Genomic DNA, 19,061 nt, shown 5'->3' on the forward strand with positions numbered 1-19,061 from the left:
CACGTCGTTCTCGTTCCAAACGCTGCCGATCTGCAGTAACTTCAGGTTTGGACGTGCCTTAGACACGTGCAGCAATCCGCCTGTGAATATAGGAGTTACTGAGAGGCATGCCAGATGCTGCAGTGATTCGATGCACCCGCATGTGCTTCTATGGCGTACCCGATACGAGTTGATATCCAGTCGTTCAAGCAAAGGACAGCTGACGTATAGCTGGCGAAGAATGCCGTCCTTGATGTAGACTTCTCGCGAAGTCAAGAATACTTTCAGGCATTTTAAGCTCTGGAGACGGCGTACGTCATCTGGCAGCGGCGTATCATTTCCACGCAACGCTTCTTCTTCTTCTTCTTCTTCCTTCAAAATTCTGGCACGTACCCACGAGGAGGAGATTGGCCATGGCACTCAATGGAAACATAACGTCAACTTCTTGCTTCCTGTTAACTTATTGATCTGTACGATCCATATTTAATTAGTAGTGAATATAAATTATTTTTCTGTTCCCGTTTCTCGAATAGTCATGCCAGTTTTGCCGAAGATGCTACATTACGAAAACAACGCGATTAAGTGTTAATAATGAGGAAAATGTGCTTAACAGGAAAGTCTGCCAGTTGCAATGACGTAATCATGCACAATCTGACACACTTCCTTTCTGGCTCGACCAGGGGTACTTGCCCAAAAAGATTACAAGTTAATCACCGAGAGAGCAAGGCCCATACGTGATAGCGGCTACTTTAAGTAGGTCTTCCTTTCGGAATTATATTTTCGGAGAAAGAGGAGGAAATGGTACGGTGATTCTATATCCCCACATGATGCACAAAGGTTCGATGATGCGAACCCACACCTACTCATGAACAGATTTAGTTGAGGTATTCGACATCGTAATAGTGTAATGGAAACTTCGCATTGCCGAGAGGGACAAGACCGCACATTCCAGGGGATCGCTAAATGTTCGTAATCCGGTGCAGCAACGAGGGGGCTCATTTTTTCTATGTCTTGTTGTCGCCACGGGAACCTTGTTACCGTTAGCAGAGTAAGGTTTGGTATAAAGAAACTCACTGCCTACAAGCGCTGCCTTTGCCAAGCTGTCTGTAATCTCAATGAGTGCTAGTCCACGCTGTCCAGTTATCCACAAAAACCGGATTGTGTAGCGATCGGTGCAATGGTGAATTATTTGTGCTTTCCATCGACTTAAGAACTGACAGGCAATCTGCGAGCAATATTGTGCGACCCATTTTTTTTTTTGAATTTTGTGTACGGCCAAGCATATGGCCATGAATTCGGCCACATAAAATTGGAGTGTAATCGGGAAGACGGATAGCAAACCTTCATGACAGTGTTTGAGAGCAAATGCCTATCGCTGATTTCTCACCTTTTTATTAGGCGTCCGTGGACACTGCATTATATAAGGGAAAATCTTCCAAATACTAATTCCAAAGTTCGACTAGCGTTTGCTTGTCTATGAAATTAGCATTCCTTGGAAAGCGCAACATGGCCGCGCTAATTCAGCGTTCCTCTTCTACTTTTTCTTCGACCCCTAGCGCTTTCGTTTTATCAAATATTTTTACGACAGCGATATCTGGGTGTTCTTATTCCTGTATGAGGAAATAAACTATGAATTGTCACTGGTGTGCCAGAGAATGTCTACTTTCACTACCTCCGGAGTTTTCCGGGGGAGGGGGATCAGCTCACTCCGGGCGATGCGGAAGCCTCCCCCCTCCTCCCCCCCGCGCACGCACACACATACACACACACACCTAAAGTGCCATAGCGAGAGCTGTCTCACCCACATCATTTCAGGTTTCTTTTGCCTTTCCTCGACCTTTTTACTTGAAATTTTACTGGGGCTAATAGCTCACTGCATAATTGTTGGCGCGGACGTGCAAGGCTTTTAATTCATAATTTCGCTTTATTTCTGCAAATCCTGAAAATACGAGGACCCGGGCATTAGAAGATCTAGCGGCAGCTCCCTCATCCGTATTTTCTCACTTCAACATTGTTTTAAGTTTCCACACACTATATACATACACAATATATATGAATATACACACAGGACAAAGCTTATTATATATTTCAAAGAAGTCATCGTCATCATCAGCCTGTTTTATGTCCACTGCAGGACGAAGGCCTTTCCCTGCGATCTCCAATTACCCTTGTCCTGCGTCACCCGATTCCAACTATAGAGCCCGCGAATTTGCTAATTTCATCGCTCCACCTAGTCTTTTGTCGTCCTCGACTGCGTTTCGTTTCTCTTGGTGCCCCTTCTGTAACACTAAAGTTGCAACGGTTGTCTAACCGGCGCATTACATGACCTGCCCAGCTCCATTTTTTCCTCTTGATGTCAACTAGAATATCGTCTATACCTGTTTGCTCTCTGATCGAAACAGCCCTCTCTGTCTTTTAACGTTATTCCTAGCAAACTTCGTTCCATAACTCTTTGCGCGGTCCGTAACTTGTTCTCAAGCCTCTTTGTCAGTCTCCAAGTCTCTGCCCCATATGTCAGCACTGGAAAAATGCACTGATTCTACACCTTCCTTTTAAATGATAATGGTAAGCTTCCAGTCAGGAGCTGGCAATATCTGCCATATGCGATCCAACCCATTTTTATTCTTCTGTGAATTTCCTTCTCAGGATCAGGGTTCCTGTGATTAATTTACCTAAGCAAACGTCCTCCTTCACAGACTCTAGAGGTCGACAAGCGATCCTGAACTCTTTTTCCTTTGCCCGGTTATCTATAATTATCTTTGTCTTGTGCATATTGATCTTCAACCCCACTCCTACACTCTCTCTGTTAAGGTCCTCAATGATTTGTTGTAATTCATCTGCATTGTTGCTGAATAGAACATTGTCATCGGCAAACCGAAGGTTGCTGAGATATTCGCCGTCGACCTTTACTCCTATGCCTTACCAGTTTAATAGCTTGAATACTTCTTCTAAGCACGCAGTGAATAGCACTGGAGAGATTGTGTCTCCCTGTCTGACCCTTTTCTTTATAGGTATCTCCCTACTTTTCTTGTGTAGAATTAAGGTAGCTGTAGAACCTGTGTAGATATTTTCCAATGTATTTACGTAAGCGTTCTGTACTCCTTGATTATGTAATGCCTCTATGACTGCTGTTATTTCTGCTGAATCAAATGCCTTTTCGTAATCTATGAAAGCCATATAGAGAGGCTTATTGGACTTTGCGGATTTCTCGATAACCTGATTGATGACATGGAAGTGATCCATTGTAGAGTATCCCTTCCTGAAGCCAGCCTGTTCCTTGGGTTGACTAAAATCCATTGTTGCTCTTATTCCATTGGATATTATTTTGGTAAATATTGTATATAACACTGGCCGCAAGCTAATGGGACTACAATTTTTCAATTATTTAACGTCTGCTTTTTTGTGGATTAGTATAAAGTTTGCATTCTTCCAGTCTTCTGGAACCCTTGCAGTCAATAGACACTTCGTATGAAGAGCCGCCAGTTTTTCAAGCATTATATGTCTCCTAAATCTTTGTTTCAAGCTAGGAAATAAGCTAGGAAATATGTTTCAAGCTAGGAAATAAGCTCGGAGCTTGCTTCGCAAGTGAAATATCGGATGTAGTAATTGTGGCATTGGAGCATGCGATTTCTTGAGCAAACATCAAAATAGGGTAAATTGCACATACGCTACTAGTGCATATGTGCTACTAGTGCTGGCATTTCTATGTTGGGAAGTGCTCTTATGCTGCAAGACTGACCATAGCATTAGATATTTTAGCCACACTTTTAGATGAAGTAGGATTTTGAGTAGAGTATTGGATTAAAAAAGATACAGTAGAACCTATATCACCATGACTGTCGACGGTAATTGAATTAGCATTCAGGCAATGTAACGACGAACCGGATTTCTCAAGTCAGTTTCATTTGAAATCGTTTGCGGTCATTCTGACACTTGCATAGCTTCAGTTACATGTGGCGCCCACTCTAGGTTGTATCGACCCACTTTGTTTTTGGCACTCGCTTGCGAAGGTCGCGTATGAGCATGCTAGGACGTAGGGACGGCGATGGAGCGTCAAAGGTGGTGTCCCGACGACAGCATAACCGACAATGACATGACGATTCTGAAATGATAATGATAGTATAAGAACGATTGCTTGAAAACAAAGGTACAACTACGACGGCAAGACGACAAAAGGAAGACCAAGCTACACTGACGATAATGACATGACCACGACGGCACGGCGACGACAGTGTGACAACATATGCATATAACAGCGACTGTCTGAAGACGACGCAGTGACGAAGATGGCATGACAACAGCGAGATATCAGGATTGAATGACGACACCATGATTATCATAGAATGGCAAACAAGGAACGTAATCGGACCGACACAGCCGGTATGACTACAACGCCATAACGACAACGGGATGACGTTTTGAAGTGACAAGGATGGTGCCAGGGCGACATGGCAGGCAAGGATGGTGCCAAGGCATGCCATGGCGACATTGGCATGCCAACGGCATTGTGACGACGGCGGCATGGCGACGAATGTACAACAACGAATGCTATACGGCGACTGTATGCTGACGACGCAGTGTTGTTGGGATGCAGATAATGGCATGAGGACAATGGTATAAGTTCGAATGCGCGATGACGACTACGTCACGAAGGCTGTATGACCATGAGTATGTGAAGGCGATGGAGGGACGATGACAGCATGGCGAAACTAGAATGACGACTTTCACATGACCGCGAGAGCCCCGCGGCAGTATGACAACGAATGCAAGACAACTGTAGATGGCGCGATAATGACGGCATGACGAGAGTCGGATTACAATCCTGCAATGATGAAAATACAAGAATCATAACGACATCCCTACCAGGAGCACATTCCTAGTAGCCGGCGGTATTAGACAATTCGCGTAACTGGGTCAGTGTACAGGGCGTGACGACGACTGCATGACTTGAGTCGAAGGCGAAGCTTTAATGGTGACGCTGAAATGACCACGACGGCCTCACGACGATGTTATGACAGCGAAGGTATGACGCCTGTGTAAGGATGATGGCGTGACGACGACGGCATGACAAACCCGGAACGACAACGCAACGACCACAACGGCACCAAGGCCGCGAGCACGTACCTAGTGGCACAAGTTGTCAGATTACTCGGGCCACTGTATCGGCGGAAAAGGCATGACGATGACTGCAGGACGAGAGTTACATGATGAAACTTTAATGGCGACGACGTAGTGACCGAAGCGGCACCACGGCTAGGCTACGAGCACATACTTTGTGGCCGTAGCTTAGATTGGACGGCACCGTCTTCTGGCAGTCGCTGTCATGGATCCGTTGACATACTGTCGTCGCCAAGCTATCGCAGTCGCGTAACTTGGGCTACTGGATCGGCGTAAGAGGCTAGACAGATATATAAACATCTAAGCTCAGAACACGGGAAGAAGACAAAGAATGCTAACCGCATTAAAATACAGTTTTCCTGAAATGCGAGATCGTATTACTTGCTTTGAGAATGAACAGCAATCCCACCATGTCACAAGCGAGTGAATATTTAATTTGAGGGTATTCAGTGAAACAACGGGCATTTTCTTCCTTTTTGAATGTCGGCGAGTGTTCAGTCCTCGTACACGTTCACTACGATACTTGAATGTATATCTAATGACTGGAAGCGGAGTTTGCAGTGTGCAAACTCCGCGTCCTCTCCTCCAAGACACGAAAAAGAAAGGTTCCCCTCTTTCATCCGCGAGCACTGTTCCTCCAAATAGCGCATGTAGTTCATCGAAACCTCCGTGTTAAAAGCGAGGAAGTCCCTGAGGTTCCACACCACACGTGTCATATCGTACTCTGCGGCCTGCGACGTGTAATGTGCACAATGCAGGAACCAAGTAAGGCCCTTGGTGGACTTGTCCAGAACATCTACCACCGTGATAAACTAGCTTGCGGTCTCCGCTGCCTCAGAGACAACGTCCAACTGGGCGCGAACAAGCCTCGGCAGCGCGATGAGCATCCTAAGCAGCATGTCTCGCCCGCAAACGCCGTATACTGCGACACTTTTTTGGTCCTTGCAGTCGTGCACCAAGTTGAGGACACTGGCTGAGCGTTCTGGCACTGATGGTGACGTGAGGAAGCTTTTTTCTGGATTTTTGCAGGAGATGTTTGGTGTTCTTCTACGTGGAGCTGTTGAACATCAAAGCGTTGGTGGAATTCTCTCGGCGTTCTGAACAGGGAGTCGAACCGCCAGGTTCCGCACTCTCCAGCTACTGAAATGATCCGGAGCTTGAAAAAAGACTGAAGTACCTGTGCCACCGTCACGTCGTTCTCGTTCCAAACGCTGCCGATCTGGAGTAACTTCAGGTTTGGACATGCCTTAGACACGTGCAGCAATCCGCCTGTGAATATACGAGTTACTGAGAGGTATGCCAGATGCTGCAGTGATTCGATGCACCCCCATGTGCTTCTATGGCGAACCCGATCCGAGTTGATATCCAGTCGTTCAAGCAAAGGACAGCTGGCGTATAGCTGGCCTAGAATGCCGTCCTCGATGTGGACTTCTCGCGAAGTCCAGAATATTTTCAGGCATTTTAAGCTCTGGAGAAGGCGTACGTCATCTGGCAGCAGCGTATCACTTCCACGCAACGCCACGGCGGTAACGGAGTCGCAGATTCGCAGAATGATTGGCATGCTGCGATGTGAGGGCCCTCGGCAAGGTATCACCAGCTCTTTCACCAGTTTGAAGTGCGTCGAGCAAGGAGCGATGTCTTCTACGTAGATAATTGCGGAGACATTAAGCTTGCGGATCAGGGTGGCTCTGTTTAGGCCCTCGTCCACCGGATGCTCTCTTTCCATGTCCTGCAGGTTGATACGCACCGCTGTCCAGAGGCAAGGGTCGAAGGCTAACCTCTTCCATCGCTCGTACACCTGGGCTATTGTCGCGAGCCAGAGTTGCGGGAGGTAAGCGAATATCTTGAGGACGAGTTCAACTGGGAGGTCGTCAAAGTGCAACATCTTCTTCTTCTTCTTCTTCTTCCTTCAAAATTCTGGCACGTACCCACGAGGAGGAGATTGGCCATGGCACTCAATGGAAACATAACGTCAACTTCTTGCTTCCTGTTAACTTATTGATCTGTACTATCTATGTTTAATTAGTAGTGAATATAAATTATTTTTCTGTTGCCGTTTCTCGAGTAGTCATGCCAGTTTTGCCGAAGATGCTATATTACGAAAACAACGCGATTAAGTGTTAATAACGAGGAAAATGTGCTTAACATGAGAGTCTCCCAGTCGCAATGACGTGCTCATGCACAATATGACACACTGCCTTTCGGGCTCGACCAGGGGTACTTGCCCCAAAAGATAACATGTTAATCACAGAGAGGAAGGCCCATACGCGACAGGGGTTGCTTAAGGTAGGTCTACCTTTCGGAATTATATTTTCGGAGAAAGAGGAGAAAATGGTACGGTGATTGTATATCCCCACATGATGCATAAAGGTTCGATGCTGCGATCCCACACCTACTGATGTACATATTTAGTTGAGGTATTCGACATAGTAATAGTGTAATGGAAACTTCGCATTGCCGAGACGGACAAGACCGCACATTCCAGGGGAACGCTAAATGTTCGTAATCCGGTGCAGCAACGAGGGGGCTCATTTTTCCTACCTAGGACTTGTCGCCATGGGAACCTTGTCACCGTTAGCAGAGTAAGGTTTGGCATAAAGAAACTCACTGCCTCCAAGGGCTGCCTTTGCCAAGCTGTCTGTAATCTCATTGAGTGCTAGTCCACAATGTCCAGGTATCCACAAAATCGGATTGTGCAGTGATCGGTGCAATGATGAATTATTTGTGCTTTCCGTCGACGTAAGAACTGACAGGCAATCTGCGAGCAATATTGTGCGACACATTTTTTTTGAATTTTGTATACGGCCAAGCATATGGCCATGAATTCGGCCACATAAAATTGGAGTGTAATCGGGAAGACGGATAGCAAAGCTCCATGACAGTGTTTGAGAGCAAATGCCTATCGTTGATTTCTGACCTTCTTATTAGGCGTCCGTGGACACTGCCTTTTATGATGGAAAACTTTCCAAATACTAATTCAAAGACTAGCGTTTTCTTGTCTATGAAATTAGCATTACTTGGAAAGCGCAACATGGCCGCGCTGATTCAGCGTTCCTCTTCTACCTTTTCTTTGACCCCCAGCGCTTTCGTTTTATCAAATATTTTTACGAAAGCGATATCTGGGCTTTCTTATTCCTTAATGAGGAAATAAACTATGAATTGTCACTGGTGTGCCAGAGAATGTCTACTTTCCATATATCGTGTTGCATAGGCGCCGACTACCTCTGGAGTTTTCCGGGGGGAGGGGGGCTCAGCTCACTACGGACGATGCCGGTGCCTCCCCCTCCCTCCCGCGCACGCGCACACATACACACACATATAGTGCCATAGCGAGAGCTTTGTCACCCACATCATTTCAGGTTCTTTTTGCCTTTCCTCGACCTTTTCACTTGAAATTTTACTGGGGCTAATCGCTTACTGCACAATTGTTGGCGCGGACGTGCAAGGCTTTTAATTCATAATTTCGCTTTATTTCTGCAAATCCTGAAAATAGGAGGACCCGGGCAATAGAAGATCTAGCGGCGGCTCCCTCACCCGTATTTTCTCACTTCAACATTGTTTTAAGTTTCCACACTATACATACACAATATATATGAATATACACACAGGACAAAGCTTATTATATATTTGAAAGAAGTCATCGTCATCATCAGCCTGTTTTATGTCCACTGCAGGACGAAGGCCTCTCCCTGCGATCTCCAATTACCCTTGTCCTGCGTCACCCGATTCCAACTATAGAGCCCGCGAATTTGCTAATTTCATCGCTCCACCTAGTCTTTTGTCGTCCTCGACTGCGTTTCGTTTCTCTTGGTGCCCCTTCTGTAACACTAAAGTTGCAACGGTTGTCTAACCGGCGCATTACATGACCTGCCTAGCTCCATTTTTTCCTCTTGATGTCAATTACAATATCGTCTATACCCGTTTGCTCTCTGATCCAAACAGCTCTCTCTGTCTTTTAACGTTATGCCTAGCAAACTTCGTTCCATCACTCCTTGCGCGGTCCTTAACTTGTTCTCAAGCTTCTTTGTCAGTCTCCAAGTCTCTGCCCCATATGTCAGCACTGGTAAAATGCACTCATTCTACACCTTCCATTTAAATGATAATGGGAAGCTTCCAGTCAGGAGCTGCAAATATCTGCCGTATGCGATCCAACCCATTTTTATTCTTCTTTGAATTTCCTTCTCATGATCTGGGTTCCTGTGATTATTTGACCTAAGTAAACGTACTCCTTCACAGACTCTAGAGGTCGACAAGCGATCCTGAACTCTTGTTTCTTTGCCCGGTTATTTATATAGTTATCTTTGTCTTGTGCATATTAATCTTCAACCCCACTCTTACACTCTCTCTGTCAAGGTCCTCAATGATTTGTTGTAATTCATCTGCATTGTTGCTGAATAGAACATTGTCATCGGCAAAGCGAAGGTTGCTGAGATATTCGCGATCGATCTTTACTCCTATGCCTTCCCAGTTTAATAGCTTGAATACTTCTTCTAAGCACGCAGTGAATAACACTGGAGAGATTGTGTCTCCCTGTCTGACCCCTTTCTTTATAGGTATCTCCCTACTTTTCTTGTGTAGAATTAAGGTAGCTGTAGAACCTGTGTAGATATTTTCCAATGTATTTACGTAAGCGTTCTGTATTCCTTGATTATGTAATGCCTCTTTGACTGCTGTTATTTCTGCTGAATCAAATGCCTTTTCGTAATCTATGAAAGCCACATAGAGAGGCTTATTGGACTCTGCGGATTTCTCGATAACCTGATTGATGACATGGAAGTGATCCATTGTAGGGTATCCCTTCCTGAAGTCAGCCTGTTCCTTGGGTTGACTAAAGTCCGTTGTTGCCCTTATTCCATTGGATATTATTTTGGTAATTATTGTATATAACACTGGCCGTAAGCTAATGGGACTATAATTTTTCAATTAGTTAGCGTCTCCCTTTTTGTGGATTAGTATAAAGTTTGCATTCTTCCAGTCTTCTGGAACCCTTGCAGTCAATAGACACTTCGTATAAAGAGCCGCCAGTTTTTCAAGCATTATGTCTCCTCCATCTTTGAATAAATCGACTGTTATTCCATATTCTCCTGCTGATCTTCCTCGGTTCATGTCTTGCGAGTTCCTTCTGACCTCATCGCTAGGTATAGGAGGAGTTCCTGTATCCTGTTCATTACTGTTTCCAACAGACGTATCTTGACTCATCTGGGTACTGTACAGGTCAGTATAGAATTCTTCCACTGCTTTTACTATATCTTCGAGATTGCTGATGATATTACTCTGCTTATCTTTCAGTGCATACATCTTGGTTTGTCCTATGCCAAGTTTCTCACCGATTTGAGGCTGCATTCATTTTTGACGGCTTCTTCTGTCTTTCTCACGTTATAGCTTCGAATGTCCCTTATTTTCCCTTGTTGATCAGTTTTGACAGTTCTGTGAATTCTATCTCTTGAGTTGGACACTTTCATTTTTTGTCGTTTCTTTATTAGGTACTTTGTTACTTGGGAGAGCTTGTCTACTGGTTGCCATGGCGCCTTGCCTCCCACTTCAATTGCTGTCTCTGAAGCCAACCTAGTTACGGTTTCATCATTAGCTCTATGTCATCATCATCTCTCTCTTCTAAGGCTGCATATATGTTTGCAAGTACCAGCCTGACTTTGTCTGCTTTTACACTTGCTGCCTCTAGGTTGACCTGTTTCTTCTTGACCAATTTAGCTCTTTGAGGTTCACCTCAATTCACCTCAGTTTCTTCAAATTGAGTTGAATCCTAGCCCTCACTAACCTATGATCACTGCACTTTACTCTACCTACCACTTCTACATCCTGCACTATGCTGCCATCAGCAGAAAGTATGAAGTCAATATCATTTCTTGTTTCAACATTACGGTTTTTCCAGGTGGACTTTCTGTTGCTACGCTTCCTGAAAAAGGTGTTCGTTATTCGAAGCTTATTCGTTTCTGTGAATTTTACCTGCATCTCTCCTCTGGCGTTCCCAGAATCGACGCCGTAGTTGCTAATTGCTTGTTCACCAGCATGCTTTCTCCCCACTTTTGCATTGAGGTCGCAAATTACTACAGCATATTGAGTTAGCCAATTAAATAAATAGAGGTAAATACAGGTAGCCAATAAAAAAAAAGATATTTCTAAAGGTATGGATAGCCTATGCCTAGAGAATGAACATGTTACTGTATGTTCACCACGCTTGAAATTGCTTTGCGTGCTTTTTTGCCCATGAAATAAAGCCTATATACTTCAGTGACCCTTTCGGCAGACTCTTTTATCAATGGTGTGTCAAATGCACGTGAATGTTGTGTCTCAGTTTTGCTTCTCTTTCCGGAAAGCAATACTAACGACTGATAAAAAAAACGTTTCTAATAATTTACAACATTTATTAGGGGCGGAAACATCGTCAGTTGTATGCAAAGGTCATAAATAGATACAGGGTGTCCCAATTAACTATCATGCAGCAAGATAAAAAAAGAGCGATGCGTTACTCGAAGGAAACCTAGTGCATATGGTTTCCGGTACAGTGGAGTAGCTGCGAGTAATTCTTTCGTTACTTAGATTTATATAGGTAATCTAACTAATTATCTAACTCGAGACGTACTATCCTAACTATCAAAGTGTCAATAAGGCATTTGAACGCACAACAAAGGGACATCTAATTGCAGTTCTTTCAGCGAATTCCTAATTGTGTATATTTTTTTCCCGACTGATAAACCCCGCTTAATATGGAGAATACCACGTGACTGTGCTCCCACTCGGATCATAAAGCCGCGCCCTCGAACAGGCTCCCTCTGAGTCATCCAGAATGAAATAAAGGAAATTAAGGAGATATCACGGTCGAGCTAATGCCTTGTCTGCCGCGCCCCAGCCGAAGAAATACGTCGAGTTTGCTGTTAGTTGGGAACCAGCTGTGATAGCTGTTGTTTTAGCGTAACTAAAGCGCACGGATGTTTTTTTTTGTCACAAAACATATCACCACGAAAGCGAATAGACAACGTCAGTGCAAAGGTTTAAAGATGCGTTTTGTTTCGTCCCATCCGTCAAGTTTTTCTCTATAATGAGCAGAAGGTAAACATGAAACTTGCCATGGCATCTGCAAATAGCAACAAGAGGAAGGCCGCAAATATATATATCAGTCATGGAAGTGTGGCGGTAGATCAAACACATCGACTATCATCAGAAATTATGAAAACCTGAGACAAACAGGCAGCTTCAAGAAATCGTGGCGGAGGACTCCATCTTAGAGTCTTAACCTACGCACGGATGTTCCAGCAATTATGGCCTCAAACGATAATGCGAGCGTGCGTGACGCGGCCGCCCAGGTACCAATTTCCAAGTCACCAGTTTGGAGCATTCTATATGGCGGCCTTTCGCTCTTAGCACCTTAGCCAGCAACGATGCTTGGAAGACAGAGACCTCCAGAATCGTCTAGATTTGTTGAATTGGGTTCTCACAAAAGCCGATTACCCACCGGACTTTTGAACAACATCATGTGCACAGATCAAGCCAATTTTTGCAGAAACGGCCAGGTAAGTTTGCTTAATGCACACTATTGGAAGGACTCCAATCTACACTGGCTAAAGCGAAATCGGCACCAGTACCAGTGGTCCCTCAATGTGTGGTTCGGAATTTACGCCCGTGCTATAATCGGTCCCATCTACTTCGATCGCACACTGACTCGACAGCGTTACTTGAACGAAATCCTTGAAGGAGTGGTGGATGAGTTTGTCAGCGACGTCCCGCTGTCACGTCTTCCACTTCTGTGGTCAGCAAGATGGGGCGCCAAGCACACATTAGCAGCCGAGCACGAAACTGGCTGGATGCGACTTTTTATGCGCAATAGATTAGAAGGAACGGGCCTGTAAATTGGCCGGCTAGGCCACCCGAGTTCTCTCCGCCTGATTTATTTCTTTGGATTTATGTGAAAGATCACACTTACATGATGGAGGCGGACGTCAGATTAGTTCAAGGCAAGGATAACGGATGTCAGCCGTAGAATTCCGGGGTCGGTCGTCAAGAAAGCCACTGAAGATGTGATAAAACGCACACAGTACTGCGTAGCTGCAGAAGCAGATTCGAACAAGTCCTTTAGGCTGGTGTTCAACGGAGCTTACGAATTCATAGATAATAAGAGCGCACTGAAATCTGACGGGCTTTTCTTGCCGTTTTTGTGCAGACATCCTGATTGCTAATTCGGCTCATTTAGGAGTGGTATATTGAACACATCGGTTTTGCCTTCTCTCTACACGTTTGTCGCTTCCCGGTCTGTTTATTTCGATCTTATTTTTTGACACGAATCTGTTTTTGCAGCACGTATACACTAAGTTCACGAAAAATATAATGGTCACTTTAATTTGGCTTTGGTCTGAAGCAAGTTTTCGGCGTGAAATATAGCTTCGCGCGTACTCTTTCGATGCGGTGCAATCAAAGCCGGGTTTTGAATCGTTCCATGCCTATTACATTGCTTTTGGCATTTCGTGCGTGGTCTGAGCGGTGCTTCCGCCACGTCATCAAGGGGCTTTTCTTATCAATGTGATCAGTGGACCTTGAGAGACGGATAATACGTGTGATGTAGAAGAATTAGCTAGAAAGCCGCGAAACCAGCTGTTGGCGCTCCTTCCGTACCATAATCAAGGTAATGCGCTGTCTCTTCGGGTTTGCGGCAGGCAATACAGTTGCTTTCAATCAACTTATTTGAGGGCACTGCTTTGTGATGTGGGCGGGAGCGCACTCACGTAGTATTTTTCATACTTCGTGAGGTTTCTTTGCCAGTGGGAAAAAATTGAACACAATTAGTCCGTCTCTGAAAACAACGCAGTTAGATCTCATTTTGAGGTTCCTACACATGCCCCTTTGATACCTTGAAAATCAGGACAGTACTTCTCGAGTTAGATAATTATTCCAATTACTGAATTTAATCTCAGGGACGAAATAATTACTGGCGGCTACTCCACTGTAGTGGAAACAATATGCACTAGGTTTTCTTCGAGTAACTCGACTGCTCTTTTTTTAGGTCTTGGTTCATGATAGTCGAGGAACACTGTGTAATTCACTCGGTAACCGAAATGAGGCCAAGCCGGATTCACTAGACATCAAAATCAACAGCAGTCATGCGCAGCAGCGCTTATACTCGGATTCACCGAAAAATGAGAGAGAGAGAGAGAGAGAGAGAGCGAGAGAGAGAGAAAGAGAGAGAGAGAGAGAGAGAGAGAGAGAGAGAGAGAGAGAGAGAGAGAGAGAGAGAGAGAGAGAGAGAGAGAGAGAGAGAGAGGCTGCAGTTTCGCCGGAAAGGCGAAGGAATATTAGTGATAGCCAAGTATGCGACAACTACACGGGGGAAGATTACACCACCGAGAGGACTCGGGCTGTGAAATTGAATTGCATTCTACTGTAAGGTCTTGTATATGCTCACATAACGCCACCACTTCAGCGCGCAATTCTGCGAGGTCACACGAAGTTTTCTTCTAGTGCATGTTATATATATATATATATATATATATATATATATATATACATGAGGCTCAGAAAGCTGGTCAGGCCTCAGCCCCCGCCCCCGTCCCCCCAGGAAAATGAAAACTCTCCGCTTATGTCGTGTTGCGTTCTTCGTTCCTTCATTCTATATGTGGGGTTCGCTACCCCCCCCCCCCTCACGGGTAAATTAAAACTCTCCGCCTATGTCGTGTTGTGTCCTTCATTCCTTCATTCTTTGGGAAAATATTGACCTTCTTCTTTTGAAGGAGAAGGAGTAGTGTGTGAAGAGGCCAGTAAATCCGTTTATGCTGATATCACTACACGAAGCGTTCGTTGATTCCATATACGCGCAATCTAGATATAAAATTAGCGCAATATTGCATTACTAAAATGCGTATACACTTTTCTAAGCTTGTTTCTATTTACCTGCTAGTTTTTCTAAATATACCTACTTTCTCAGGAGACACGATGTTCGGTTAGGTGAGCATTCTAATGCCCTGGAATCGTGTGCCCAATGAACGCTGTATATGGACCCACGTAGGCTTACTGGTAGTTGATGTTGCTGCTGATTTTAATAACTCATAGACACGAGAGGCTGGCAGTTTCACATTTATTGCTTTATTATTTTCGACGGGCTGCTAGGAAGGCATGTCTTGGAGCGCAGCTGCGGAGATTGAATCCGCGCATGGCGCATGCGATGCTGATGATCATGAGCTTTTGTTATCAGTGTGATCAGTCGACCTTGAGAGACGGATAATACGTGTGACGTAGAAGGAATAGCTGGAAAGCCCCGAAACCTCGTGTTGGCGCTCCTTCCGTACCATAATCAAGGTCATGCGCTGTCTCTTCGGGTTTGCGGCAGGCAATACAGTTGCTTTCAATCAACTTATTTGAGGGCACAGATTTGTGATGTGGGCGGGAGCGCACTCACGTAGCATTTTCTTACTTCGGGAGGTTTCTTTGCCAGTCGGAAAAAATTGTACGCAATTAGTCCGTCGCTGAATACAACGCTGTTAGATGTCATTTTGAGGTGCCTAAACATGCCCCATTGACTCTTTGAAAATGAGGACAGTACTTCTCGAGTTATATAATTGTTCCAATTACTGAATTAAATCTCAGTGACGAAATAATTGCTGGCGGCTACTCCACTGCACTGGAAATATGCACGAGGTTTTCTCCGAGTAACGCAACTGCTCTTTTTTTAAAATTTTATGCATGATAATTGGTGAACATTCTATAATTCACTCCGTAACCGAATTGAGGCCAAGCCGGATTCACTCGAAATCAGAATCAACAGCAGTCATGTGCAGCAGCGCTTGTACTCGGACTCACACAAGAGAGAGAGAGAGAGAGAGAGACAGAGGCTGCAGTTTCGCCGGAAAGGCGAAGCAGTATTAGTGACAGCCGAGTATGCAACAATTACACGACTCAGGCTGTGAAATTGAACTGTCTCCTACAATGTCTTCTATATCCTCATATAACGCCGTCACTTCGCTCAATTCTTCGAGGGCACACGAAGTTTCTTCAAGTGCAAGAAATATATATATATATATATATATATATATATATATATATATATATATACATATGAGGCTCGGAAAGCTAGTCAGGCCTCAGCCCCCGCCCCCCTCCCTCATGCGTAAATGAAAACTCTCCGCCTATGTCGTGTTGTGTCCTTCATTCCTTCATTCTTTGGGAAAATATTGACCTTCTTCTTTTGAAGGAGAAGGAGTAGTCTGTGAAGAGGCCAGTAAATCCGTTTATGCTGATATCACTACACGAAGCGTTCGTTGATTCCATATACGCGCAATCTAGATATAAAATTAGCGCAATATTGGATTACTAAAATGCGTATACACTTTTCTAAGCTTGTTTCTATTTACCTGCTAGTTTTTCTAAATATACCTACTTTCTCAGGAGACACGATGTTCGGTTAGGTGAGCATTCTAATGCCCTGGAATCGTGTGCCCAATGAACGCTGTATATGGACCCACGTAGGCTTACTGGTAGTTGATGTTGCTGCTGATTTTAATAACTCATAGACACGAGAGGCTGGCAGTTTCACATTTATTGCTTTATTATTTTCGACGGGCTGCTAGGAAGGCATGTCTTGGAGCGCAGCTGCGGAGATTGAATCCGCGCATGGCGCATGCGATGCTTATGATCATGAGGGTCCCACATATTGACGCATACCGACAACAGGGGATTGGGCCTAACGCTGGAGGTTTAACAATAAGGAAAAGTTGAATGAATGGATGAATGAATGAATGGATGAATGAATGTTTATTTCATTTTGAATACAACTTCAACAAAGGTGCAGGAGCAAAAGGCGCGCAGCGTCTGACAGGGGCCCTTGTACCCTCAACATACTCGTGTCTTATGCATCATTTTGTGGCAGTTCATTGGCAGTGAGCATATTACATATTTTCACACATTGTACGTGAGTTTACACAAAAACTTGGAGCAACAGAATTTGACAAATTAATGGGTTACAGTTGGTTTACCAATATAGACGGTGAAATAATAAATGTCCCTCTTTTCCCCCTTTTCCCCCTCTTCCCCTTTCCTCTCCCTGTCCACAAACAGTAAAGTACAGGTTGTACATGTAAATTTACAATAATACGCTCAAATGCCGCATATGGCCATGAATGTTTGTGTCATCATCATCATCATCAGGCTAGTTACGCCCACTGCAGGGCAAAGGCTTCTCCCATACTTCTCCAACTACCCCGGTCATGTACTAATTGTGGCCATGTTGTCCCTGCAAACGTCTTAATGTCATCCGCCCACCTAACTTTCTGCCGCCCCCTGCTACGCATCCCTTCCCTTGGAATCCAGTCCGTAACCCTTAGTGACCATCGGTTATCTTCCCTCCTCATTACATGTCCGGCCCATGCCCATTTGTTTTTCTTGATTTCAACTAAGATGTCGTTTACCCGCGTTTGTTGCCTCACCCAATCTGCTCTTTTCTTATCCCTTAACGTCACACCCATCATTCTTCTTTCCATAGCTCGTTGCGTCGTCCTCAATTTCAGCAGAACCCTTTTCGTAAGTCTCCAGGTTTCTGCCCCATATGTGAGTACTGGTAACACACAGCTGTTATACACTTTCCTTTTGAGGGATAGTGGCAACCTGCTGTTCATGATTTGAGAATGGCTCCCAAACGCACCCCAGCCCATTCTTATTCTTCTGGTTATTTCAGTCTCATGATCCGGATCCGTGGTCCCTACCTGCCCTAAGTAGATGTAGTCCCTTACTCCTTCCAGTGCTTCGCTACCTATCGTAAACTGCTGTTCTCTTCCGAGCCTGTTAAACATTACTTTAGTTTTCTGCAGATTAATTTTCAGACCCACCCTTCTGCTTTGCCTCTCCAGGTCAGTGAGCATGCATTGCAATTGGTCTCCTGAGTTACTAAGCAAGGCAATATCATCAGCGAATCGCAAGTTGCTAAGGTATTCTCCATCAACTTTTATCCCCAATTCTTCCCACTCCAGGCCTCTGAATACCTCCTGTAAACATGCTGTGAATAGCATTGGAGATATCGTATCTCCCTGTCTGACGCCTTTCTTTATAGGGATTTTGTTGCTTTCTTTGTGGAGGACTACGGTGGCTGTGGAGCCGCTATAGATATCTTCCAGTATCTTTACATATGGCTCATCTACACCCTGATTCCGTAATGCCTCCATGACTGCTGAGGTTTCGACTGAATCAAACGCTTTCTCGTAATCAATGAAAGCTATATATAAGGGTTGGTTATATTCTGCACATTTCTCTATCACTTGATTGATAGTGTGAATATGGTCTATTGTTGAGTAGCCTTTACGGAATCCTGCCTGGTCCTTTGGTTGACAGAAGTCTAAGGTGTTCCTGATTCTATTTGCGATTACCTTAGTAAATACTTTGTAGGCAACGGACAGTAAGCTGATCGGTCTATATTTTTCAAGTCTTTGGCGTCCCCTTTCTTATGGATTAGGATTATGTTAGCGTTCTTCCAAGATTCCGGTACGCTCGAGGTTATGAGGCATTGCGTATACAGGGTGGCCAGTTTCTCTAGAACAATCTGACCACCATCCTTCAACAAATCTGCTGTTACCTGATCCTCCCCGGCTGCCTTCCCCCTTTGCATAGCTCCTAAGGCTTTCTTTACTTCTTCTGGCGTTACCTGTGGGATTTCGAATTCCTCTAGGCTATTCTCTCTTCCACTATCGTCGTGGGTGCCACTGGTACTGTATAAATCTCTATAGAACTCCTCAGCCACTTGAACTATCTCATCCATATTAGTAACGATATTGCCGGCTTTGTCTCTTAACGCACACATCTGATTCTTGCCTATTCCTAGTTTCTTCTTCACTGTTTTTAGGCTTCCTCCGTTCCTGAGAGCCTGTTCAATTCTATCCATATTATAGTTCCTGATGTCCGCTGTCTTACGCTTGTTGATTAACTTAGAAAGTTCTGCCAGTTCTATTCTAGCTGTAGGGTTAGAGGCTTTCATA

The sequence above is a fragment of the Dermacentor variabilis genome, unplaced genomic scaffold, assembly GCF_050947875.1.
Source record: "Dermacentor variabilis isolate Ectoservices unplaced genomic scaffold, ASM5094787v1 scaffold_22, whole genome shotgun sequence".
Taxonomy (NCBI): domain Eukaryota; kingdom Metazoa; phylum Arthropoda; class Arachnida; order Ixodida; family Ixodidae; genus Dermacentor; species Dermacentor variabilis.